The sequence below is a fragment of the Triticum dicoccoides genome, chromosome 4A (genome assembly GCF_002162155.2).
Source record: "Triticum dicoccoides isolate Atlit2015 ecotype Zavitan chromosome 4A, WEW_v2.0, whole genome shotgun sequence".
NCBI lineage: Eukaryota > Viridiplantae > Streptophyta > Magnoliopsida > Poales > Poaceae > Triticum > Triticum dicoccoides.
The window spans coordinates 164,970,397-164,982,785 of NC_041386.1; positions in this window are offsets into that span (position 1 = coordinate 164,970,397).

The following is a 12,389-nucleotide window of genomic DNA, read 5'->3' on the forward strand; positions in this document are numbered from 1 at the left end:
ACTATGATCACTACTTGTGCATCCAAAATCCTTAAACCACTTTTGCCACATTAGTCCATTATACCTACCTATATGCGGTATTTTTTTTGCCGTTCTAAGCAAATTTGTATGAGCCATCTCTAATTTGTAAAATAAATTTTTCTTTTGTGTGCTTGTACCGCTCATGAAATGGTAGGGTGTGGCTGATATAGTTCCATGCTAGATGTGTTATTCTCAAGATGAGTGTTTATTCACTTTTCATTACACAAGAGTACAAAAAAGGTATTAGGGATGCCTAGTCCCGAAATGAAAAATGATTTTACTTTATGTTGTCAAATAATAAATTCCTTGGGAAGTGTTGGTATGGACGACACCCGTGGATTTGGTTATCCGTGGAATGTGAAAGTATGGTGGAAAAAGGAATAAACTTTATTTTCTGTTTGGGAACCGCCTATGATATATCTAGCATGGAAAGTATTGGGAACTACTCGATCATTTTCGTTGATAGGAAAAGCATGCCACCCAAAATGTTTTTATCTCTATCTTTTTTGCTTTGAGCTCTGGCACCTCTACAAATCCCTACTTCCCTCTGCGAAGGGCCTTTCTTTTACTTTATGCAATTTTTATTTTTATTTGAGTCTCCATCTTATTTTATAAAGCACAAACTAAGGGGCACTATGATCGTACTTGAGCATTGGGTGTAGCTAATATGCGAGTGTGTTTCATGAATGGATCAATGATTGAGCATAATGGGCTATGGTAACTTGCTTTAGTGTTGATATTTTGAAAGCCATGGTTGCTTGTTGATATGCTTGAGTATTGAAATCTTCATGTCAAAACTAGACTATTGCTTTGAATCATATAAAAGTCCAAATGTCCATGCTACAAAGAAAAGAATATGTGATGAACACGTTAGGCAGCATTCCACATCAAAAATTCTATTTTTACCATTTAGCTACTCGAGGACGAGCAAGAATTAAGCTTGGGGATGCTGATATGTCTCCAACGTATCTATAATTTTTGATTGTTCCATGCTGTTATATTATCATTCTTGGATGTTTTACTATCTCTTTATAGCAACTTTATATCATTTTTGGGGACTAACCTATTGATATAGAGCCCAGTGCTAGTTGTTGTTTTTTGCTTGTTTTTTACTTCACAGAAAATCAATACCAAATGGAGTCCAAATGCGGCGAAACTTTTTGGAGATTTTTTCTAGACCATAAGACACCTGTTGGGCCAAAGAAGTACTAGAGGGGAGCTCCTAGGGGAGCACAACCCACCAAGGCGCGCCCGGGGGCCGAGGCGCGCCCAGGTGGGTTCTGCCCACCTCGGTGGCTTCCTGCACCGCTTCTTTGCTCTATAAATACCCCAATGTTCCAGAAACCCTAGGGGAGTCGACGAAAATCAATTCCAGCTGCCGCAAGTTCCAGAAACCACATATCCAATCTAGACACCATCACGGAGGGGTTCATCATCCTCATTGGTGCCTCTCCGATGATGCGTGAGTAGTTCATTGTAGACCTACGAGTCCGTAGTTAGTAGTTAGATGGCTTCCTCTCTCTCTCTCTCTCTCTCTCTCTCTTTTGATTCTCAATACAATGGTCTCTTGGAGATCTATTTGATGTAACTCTTTTTCTAGGGTGTTTGTTGGGATTCGATGAACTTTGAGTTTATGATCAGATCTATGTTTTTATCCATGAAAGTTATTTGAGTCTTTTGATCTCTTATATGCTTGATTACTTGTAGCCTCGTATTTCTTCTTCGAATCTTTGGTTTAGGTAGGCTGACTAAATTGATTTTTCTTGCCATGGGAAGAGGTGCTTTGTGATGGGTTCGATCTTATGGTGCTCGATCCCAGTGATAGAAAGGGAAATGACATGTATGTATAGTTGCTATTAAGGATAACAAGATGGAGTCTATTTCTACATAAATACATCTTGTCTACATCATGTCATCATTCTTATTGCATTAGTCAGTTTCTCCATGAACTTAATACACTAGATGCATGCTGGATAGCAGTCGATGTGTGGAGTAATAGTAGTAGATGCAGGCAGGAGTCGGTCCACTAATCTTGGACATGATGCCTATATAATGATCATTGCCTGGATATCATCATGATTATTTGAAGTTCTATCAATTGCCCAACAGTAATTTGTTTACCTACCGTATGCTATTTCTCTCGAGAGAAGCCACTAGTAAAATCTACGGGCCCCGGGTCTATTCTTTATTATATTTGCCTTCGAGATCTATTTCTATTCGCTTTTATTTTCAGATCTATATTTCCCAAAACCAAAATACCTTGTTACACTTTATTTTATTTTGCATTTGTTCATGATCTATTTATCCAATCTATCATATTTTTATCCCATCAACTCGACAATTTCTGGCACCGTTACCCGAAAGGGATTGACAACCCCTTTAACACGTTGGGATGCAAGTATTTGTTCTTTATGTGCAGGTATTTTTTATGCAGTGTTGAGTGATTCTCCTACTGGTTCGATAACCTTGGTCTCATCACCGAGGGAAATACCTACCGTCACTATGCTGCATTATCCCTTCCTCTTTGGGGAAATATCGGCGTAGTTCAAGACGCAATCAGCGCTTCACTCCCCGGCAATGATGCCCGAAAAGAGTCTTGATGACCCACAAGTATAGGGGGTCTATCCTAGTTCTTTCAATAAGTAAGAGTGCCAAACCCAACGAGGAGCAAAAGGAAATGACAAGCAGTTTTTAGCAAGGTATTTTCTGCAAGCACTGAAATTATCGGTAACAGATAGTTTTGTGATAAATTCGTAACGAGTAACAAGTAAAAAATGTAACAAAGGTTAAGCAAGGTGGCAAAATCCTTTTTGTAGCAAAGGATAAGCCTGGACGATCTCTTATATAAAGCAAAGAGCTCCCACAAGACCTAGGGGCGCGCCCCCAGGCTTGTGGCCACCTGGTGGGTCCCCTCTGGTATTTTCTTTGCCCACTAATTCTTATATATTCCAAAGTAATTCTCCATAAATTTTCAGGACTTTTGGGGTTGTGCAGAATAGGTCTCTCAGATTTGCTCCTTTTTGGTCAGAATTCTAGCTGTCGGCATTCTCCCTCTTTGTGTAAACCTTATAAAATAAGAGAGAAAAGGCATAAGTATTGTACCATAAGGTGTAATAACAATCCATAATGCAATAAATATCAACATAAAAGCATGATGCAAAACGGACGTATCAACTCCCCCAAGCTTAGACCTCGCTTGTCCTGAAGTGGAAACCGAAATCAATAATCATGTCCACATGTTTAGAGATAGAGGTGTCGATAAAATATAATACGGACATGAGGGCATCATGATCATCTTTAGAACAACAACATATATTGTAATATAATTTCTTATGCTAAAGTAACAATTCATTCACAAGGTAAAGTATGAATCACGAACTTTATCGAAAACCAACAAACTATGATCTTGGTCATTGAAACAATTGCAATTTATCATAACATTGGAAAGAGTCAAATGTAAGAGTCTTTATTTAGCAAGTTTCACATACTCAACCATCATTTAATCTTTCATTATTGCTAACACTCACGTGATACTTATGAGATCAAAGTTTCAATCGGACACAGAGAAAGATAGGGGCTTATAACATCGCCTGCCAACCTTTTACCTCAAGGGCAACTTCAACAATAAAAGTTTATGAATATCTACATCCGAGTGGATATATATATATATATAGGCATGCTAAATTGTGCCTGAGCGTTTTCCTTATTATGCGCTCCGGCCATCCGATGCGAGCGAAGCAACCAATTAATCACATCTGTGCACATCGCCTCCTATAAAAATGGGCGGTAAAAGAATTATAAGTTTCACTACTGAATACGAAGTACACTACCATCAAAATATCAACGTAAATCCACCTGTGCACGTCCCCTTGTATTGTAGTGGGTGGTAAAAGAATTATCATTTTTACTACTGAATACTAAGTGTGTTACTATCAAATTATCAACACCAACTACATCCACCCGTGCACACCTCCTCTATGTAGTAATGGATGGTAAAAGAATACATTGGGTTTACTATTGAACATTAAGTGGATTACCATGAAACCCTGGGTGACGAATAGTTATTCTTCACCCCCCCCCTCTATTTTAATGATCACTGTGACTCTTGTATAAGGGTAGGAAGTAAAATAAAAGATAGGCCCTTCGCAGAGGGAAGCAGAGGTTGTCATGTGCTTTTGTGGTTGGATCCACAAAATTTTAATGCAAAAGAACGTCACTTTATATCGCCGCTTGTGATAAAGAACTTTATTATGCAATCCGTCGCTTTTATTTCTTCCATATCGCAAGTTCGTATAAAGCTTATTTTCCCCACATTAAAATATCATACATATTTAGAGAGCAATTTTTATTGCTTGCACCGATGACATCTTACTTGAAGGATCTTACTCAATCTAGAGGTAGATATGGTGGACTCTTATGGCAAAACTGGGTTAAGGGATTTTTGATGCACAAGTAGTATCTCTACTTGGTGGAAAAGATTTGGCTAGCATAGGATGAGAAACAAGCTCAACATATTGGAGGATCCATGACAATATAACATCTATTCGGATATAAAGAAACATAACCCATTATGTTGTCTTCCTTGTCCAATATCAACCTTTTGGCATATAACATTTTAATGAGTACTCGCAATCACAAAAGATGTCCAAGATAGTGAAGAACAAGAGCACATATTTCTTCAAAATAATTTTCATCTCTCAAAATAATATAAGTGAAGCATGAGAAGATATTTCTTTAAAATTTACTAACTCTCAAAATAATCTAAGTGAAGCATGAGAGCATATTTCTTCAAAATTAAAAACACCACCGTGCTCAAAAAGATACAAGTGACGTACTAGAGCAATTCCATAGCTCAAAAAAATTAAGTGAAGCACATAGAGCAATTCTAATAAATCATAGCATAATTATGGCTCTCTCAAATAGGTGTGTCCAGTAAGAATAATTGTGACAAAAAAACAAAGACTCATATAATACAAGACGCTCCAAGCAAAAGTCATGATATGTGACGAGTAAAAATATAGCTCCAAGTAAAATTACCGATGGTCGTTAGAAGAAAGAGGGGATGCCTTTCGGGGCATCCCCAAGCTTAGTTGTTTGGTTCTCCTTGAATATTACCTTAGGGTGCCGTGTGCAACCCCATGCTTAGGCTCTTTTCACTCCTTAATCCTTCATCCATCGTGACCTCACCCAAAACTTGAAAACTTCAATCAGACAAAACTCAACAAAAATCTTCATGAGATCCGTTAGTATAATAAAGTAAATCACCACTTTAATTAATGTTGCAAGCTCATTCATATTTTATTATTGCATTATACCTAATTTATTCTAACTTGCCATGGCTTATACCCCCCAATATAGTCCATAGATTCATTAAAATAAGCATACAATGCAACAAAAACAGAATCTGTCAAAAACAGAATAGTCTGTAGTAATCTGGACTTTAACCATACTTTCTGTAACTCCAAAAATTCTAAAACATTACGAAAACATAGGAAATTTGTATATCAATCTTGTATAAAAAAATTCAGAATTTTATCATGCTTCTATAATGTTTAACAATTCTGCTACTGGGCGCAAAAGTTTCTGTTTTCCAACAAGATCAAATCAACTATCAGCCAACATGATCCTAAAGGCTTCACTTGTCACAAACACTAATTAAAACAAAAAAACACAATCATAACAGTAGAATAATTGTGCAAACACTCAAGAAAAAGACAAAAATAAATTTTATTCATTGGGTTGCCTCCCAACAAGCGCTATTGTTTTATGCCCCTAGCTAGGCATAATACATAGATTCAAGTATTCTCATCTTTGGTTTTTGCTCCATAAGTTGCCCTCATGATTGATTCAGATGGTGGCTTAATATTAGTTCTAGGGAAGTGTTCCATACCCTTCTTTAAAAGAAACTGAAATTTAATATTCCCTTCTTTCATATCAATCACGACACCAATAGTTCATAAAAACGGTCTACCAAGTATTATATAGGACAAGACGGATTGCAATTGATATCAAGCACAATAAAGTCTATGGACACATAATTCATATTTGCAAGAATAATAACATCATTAATTCTTCCCAAAGGCTTTTTAATAGTAGAATCCGCCAAGTGCAAATTAAGAGAGAATTCATCAATATTGGTAAAACCAAGCACATCACATAGAGATTTCAGAATTGTGGAAACACTAGCACCTAAATCACATAAAGAATTGCACTCATATTTTTAATCTTGAATTTGATCGTGGGTTCCCATTCATCATACAATTTTCTAGGAATTGAAATCTCTAACTCCAATTTTTCTTCTAAAGCCTTTAGCATGGCATCTAGCTTTATTTTGTTCATAGGCATTGGGTGAATTCATCACGGATTGCGACAAAGAAATACATTCAATCAAAGAACAACTATCATAATTAAAGTCTTTGCAATCGAAAAGAGTGGGCACATCACTAGTTAAATTTTTGACCTCTCCAAACCCACTTTTATCAAAATTTTCAACAAGATTTTCACCCTCCGAATTATGAGGACTCCTTCTAGCTAAAGTTGACTCTTCTTCAGTCCTCTTATTATCAAGTTTAACATTACTAAACAAGGAATCAATAGAAGAAACACCAATCATCTTAACATCTTAATCATTACTAAGAAAGCAATCAGTAGAAAACACGCTTTCTAAAAATTCTCTTTTACATCCATGTCGGTGTCAAAACCAGCATATCTCGGGTAGGGGGTCCCAAGCTGTGTGCCAAAACTAGCAGATCAATGGTAACAAGGGACAGTAGGGACACAATGTTTACCCAGGTCCAGGCCCTCTTAAAGGAGGTAAAACCCTACGTCCTGCTTGATTATATTCGGTGTGTGTATAAGGGTTACAAGAGTTGATCTACCTCGAGATCGTAATGGCTAAACCCTAGTTGTCTAGCCTATGAATCCTCTGTATCTCTCTATGGACCTAACCCTCCAGTTTATATACACACCAGAGGGGCCTAGGGTTGTACAGAGTCGGTTTACAAAGGAAGGAAATAATACACCCGGACACCAAACTTGTCGTCCACGCACATAGGAGTCCTACCCGAACACGGGGGGTAATCTTCTGCTTTGTCTTCACGCCCATCAGTCCGGCCCATATCGAATAGAGCGGAAACCCAAGGACCCCCTAATCCAGGACTCCCTCAACAGCCCTTGAACTAGTCTTCGATGACGATGTGTGCGACACGCGAATTGTCTTCGGTATTGCAAGGCGGGTTCCTTCTTTTGAATACTTTAAGTCAACTTCCTGCATAAAGGAACTCTATCCAGCTCTGCATAATTAACACAACCCTTTGCCACAAAGGCAAGGCGTCGAAATAGAAATAGTGCCTTTACTGATAACTCTTCTGATAAAGTGTCACACTTGACTTTTCAACACTTCGAACCGTTTTCACGCTCCTCGCTTCGTGTTTTGAGGCTTGGCCTCCATTGGCACGTCTTGTCAAAACAGAGATTATGAGATTCTCATCAATATGGTTTGGGTAACCCGACCGCACCTCACGCACGATCTCGTTGGGAGTAGGCGAGTTTTATGGCTTAAGAGGGGGACATTTGGTATTTTTGCCGTCTATAAAAGAATAAAGATCCCTCCTTTTTCTTCACGCCATCCTCTAGCTCCTGTCTCCCAACATCCAAGCTCCAGGCCCACAAGTCCGATCTTCTCCACCGCAGCCACCCTCCCCGGCAATGGCCTGGTCCGGTTCCAAGCGCAAGTGGGAGGCCTCCTCCGTCATCGAAAAGGACGTCAAGGATCTCCGGAGTGCGGGCTATCTGTCCGCAGACATCGCGCATAGGATTCTAGACAAAGATTAGGTCATTCCTACTCCAGGGCCTGGTGAAAGGGTTGTGTTCATCCCCCGCTTCCTTCGAGGGCTAGGATTTCCCCTCCACCCCTTCGTCCGGGGTCTTATGTTTTACTACGGGCTAGATTTCCACGATCTAGCCCCAAATTCCTTCCTCCACATATCGGCTTTCGTAGTCGTGTGTGAGGCTCTTCTCTGCACCCCCTCACACTTCGGCTTGTGGCTCAAGGTGTTCAATCTAAAGCCGAAGGTGGTCGACAGACAACATGCGGACTGTGGCAGGGCTATGGTAAGTAAGCTCCCCAACACCGTCTGGTACAAAGGGGCATTCATAGAAACAATCAAGGTATGGCAGCAGGAGTGGTTCTACATCACCGAACCCCACGACGCCAACTGGGCGGCCATGCCTGACTTCAGATCCAGACCCCCCACGAGACTCACCTCATGGACCGCCAAGGGCCTTGATTGGGGGTCCAAACCGGAGGTGAAGATGCTCCAGAAACGCATCTCCGACATGTTGGGTGAGAACACCGGTCTCACTAATGTGATTCAGGTGATGCTCTTCCGCCGCACCCTTCCCTTCCAGCTTCGGGCCTCCCCTATGTGGGAGTTCAATCCGGAGGAGCCACAGACCCTGAAGCACTTCTTCGGCACCACGCACGAAGACATATGGAAGCAGCTCTTCAAGGCTCAGAAGAAGTGGCCGAAGAAGACTGGAGACATCGGGCTCGACATCGAGAACCTGGCCACGACAGTAACCATAATCTTGCCGAAGACCATATCCTGTCAATATTTCAGATATAACAGAAATTATATTGCTGCTTTCGTTATAGGTCTAGATGGCAAAGGCGGAGCGGATCAACTTTCCGGCACCGCTGCCCGAGAACCAGGCCACACCCCAGCTAAAGGAGATGCTGCTCCCAGCACCCTATCAGGCGCTAGAGAATAAGACCAAGAAGAAGAAAGGCAAGGAGGCCAAGGGAGGCCCCCACCACAAAGGTCCTTCGGAAAACAATGTTCGGAGAGACCGAAGCCCTCTCTTCCCATGAGGGAGACGAGGAAGAAGAGGAGGAGGTGGTGGAAAGCGACTCCCCCCGTAAGGGGAGGAAGAAGAAGAGGGCAGCCTCCGAAGACCCGGAGGGGGAGGTGCCCAATAGAGGGAAGCTGACCCTCCCGGACAGTTCGGACTCAGAGTCCGAACTAGTCCCCAAGAAACCGCCCAGGGTGAAGCCCCTGGCCGAATCATAAGTATTCAGAGGCTTATTGTTTATTTTTGGTCTACCTGCTTCCATTATGTAAGTTGTTTAGTTATTTGCCTTTCAACCCTCGTGAGCTCCTGCATACTCCATTATCGGAGGGGAATTCTCTGTCGCCCGAAATGGCAGAGAGTGACACACCGCCGTGAGCCCCCTCGCCTATCGCCAAGGAGGACACCGAAGTGGCGTCCTGAAGGACCTCTCCTGGCCGAGGGGGGCGAACGAAACCGTCGAGAGAGTACCTGAGGTTAATACCTCGGTCACTGAAGACCTAGGGGAGGCAACCCCTATGACAATCGTTGGTGGGGAGCCCCAACAATCCAGGCCCCAACCGAACATCATTCCGGAGACCAGCACGACTCCGGGATCGGATAAGCAACCCCTATGGAAGAGGGGGGAGGAGCATCAGTTCCATCGGCAGCCTCCACTAATCCGGAGGAACCCCATGCTCTGCAGGAAGCACTGCAAAGTGCTTCCGTCGTGGAGGAGCACCGCACCCTGATGGGTGTGGATATGGAGAAGGTCCAGTCTGCTAAAAACGGATTGAATGAAGCCTTCTGCAGCCTACTGACAGGCTTTGAGGTGTGTGACGTAATGTTCTAAAAAAATTCCTATCGAAGAATAAACCTATGTACAGACAGTAGCCCCTGAGGCTCTATCCGGTTTAGAAGAAACCAAGTAGAGGATCCACATAGTAATCGAGATAGTAACATATTGTGTTGTCATTGTAACATGCCTCCATGTTGGTGGCAACCGCCCAGGCTCAGAAGTTTCCAAACTCAATCGGAAGCTTCTAGTGGCCAATGAGGAGCTCGACCGCATCAATAAGCGGTTCAATGAAACACAAGGTATGCGTACGATGTTAAAAAGAAATTAATTTTCATATTAGAAGTGATATGCATATATAGAGGTTAACTCATAAAATGCTTTGGTTATGATCATAGTTGGCGCAGCCGAGGTCGAGACCCTCAAAGGCGCCCTCGCCTAGGCCAAGTGTAGGATCGAAAGTATGTGTAGAGGGGGTGATTAGACTACTTGACCAAATAAAAATCTAGCCTTTTCCCAATTTTAAGTCTTGGCAGATTTTAGCAACTTAGCACAAATCAAGTAATCAACCTACACATGCAATTCTAAGAGTATAGCAGCGGAATGTAAAACAATTGCCTATGAAGGTAAAGGGAGGAGTTTGGAGGGAGCAAACGCAATGTAGACACGGAGATTTTTGGTGTGGTTCCGATAGGTGGTGCTATCGTACATCCACGTTGATGGAGACTTCAACCCACGAAGGGTAACGGTTGCGCGAGTCCACGGAGGGCTCCACCCATGAAGGGTCCATGAAGAAGCAACCTTGTCTATCCCACCATGGCCATCGCCCACGAAGGACTTGCCACACTAGGGTAGATCTTCACGAAGTAGGCGATCTCCTTGCCCGTACAAACTCCTTGGTTCAACTCCACAATCTTGACATAGGCTCCCAAGTGACAACTAACCAATCAGGGAGACACTACTCTCCAAAAGGTGATAGATGGTGTGTTGATGATGAACTCCTTGCTCTTGTGGTTCAAAATGATAGTCTCCCCAACACTCAACTCTCTCTCATAGGATTGGAATTGGTAGAAAGATGATTTGAGTGGAAAGCAACTTGGGGAAGGCTAGAGATCAAGATTTATGTGGTTGGAATGGAATATCTTGACCTCAACACAAGTGTAGGTGGTTCTCTCTCAGAAAATGTATGTTGGAACTGTAGGCATGTTTTGATGACTCTCTCCACGAATGAAGAGTGGGTGGAGGGGTATATATAGCCTCCACACAAAATCTAACCATTACACACAAATCACCAAACTCGGTGGGACCGAATTATAAAACTCGGTCAGACTGATTTAGTTCAAAATGTGAACGTTAGGATTTTTGGTGGGACCGACATGCATGTCAACTTGGTGGGACCAGTTCCATTAGGGTTAGGGCATAACGTGATCTCGGTGAGACCGATTACACAAACTCGGTGGGCCCGATTTTGGTAACAGACAAACAGAGAGTTGGTCAGGCAAGCTCGGTGGGACCGATTTCCTCATCTCTGTTAGACTGAAACGTTACGAAGGGGAAACAGAGAGTTTGCATTGCAATCTCGGTGGGACCAATCGCTCATCTCGGTTGGACCAAAACCTTATGAAGGGAAACAGAGAGGTTGCAATCCCATCTCGGTGAGACCGAGATCCCTATCGGTGAGACTGAAGTGACTAGGGTTTGTGGCAGTGGCTATGTCAAGTGAACTCGGTGGCGCCGGATAGAAGATTTCGGTGGGGCCGAGTTTGACTTTTGGTTTGAGACATATGTGGATATGAGAAAGTTGTTGAGGTTTTTTGGAGCATATCACTAAGCATTTTGAGCAAGTAACTCATTAAGCAACACCTCACCTCCTTCTAACAGTATCGATTAGGATCATGGGTTACTCTTCCATGTCACATACATCTTGGTGGAGCGCTGAAAATGATAGAAAATAAAAGCATGCACTCATCACCAAGTAAGTGAATGACCATATATGAGATATAAAAGATAGTATCATCCAAACAAGCATTAAGGTAGCAAATGATTAACCACATGATCAAATAGGTATCTCACAAGGACATAAAGTAACTCACGCAATGAAAATTTCAACCAAAAGCAAGAGAGATAAAAATCAAGACACTCTCTCTCGAAGCCTATGATGTATACATATTTCTCCCCCTTTGGCAACAAGTTACCAAAAAGTTCAAATATGCATAGTGATATGAGTCTCTCAGGCTTGGTCTTTGGGAGGTGGTGTAGTTGGAGCTGGTGGAGTGGGTGCTGGAGGTGGCACTGGAGTTGTAGCTGCTGGTGCTGACAATGTAGCTCTAGCATCTGAAACTGGCACTGCAGCAGACCTCGGACCTCATGGCACACGCTGAAAAGCATCAGTAGTTGCCTTCCCTCTCCTCTCTTCTACTTCCTCCTGAAGTTGCTCAACTGCTGTATGAATCTCAGCTACCTTTAGATCAAGATCATAAAATTTTGTCTCAACAATCCTCTCCAGGCTCTCCTGATTCTGAGTTAGGGTGGCCAAGCCCTTCTCAATCCTCAGTGTAGCTTGAATCAGATAGCCTAATTAATCTTGTTTTGACTTGAGGAAAACTTGAGATGCTTCTTCTGCACTTGGCATCTTAGCAGCTTTCTCAGCCTTTGCTTTGGCTCTCTTCTCCTGTGCTTGAACTGATGATGGTTCCTCCTCATTCATCACTACTGTGTTGTATTCAAATTCAAGATATAAGGG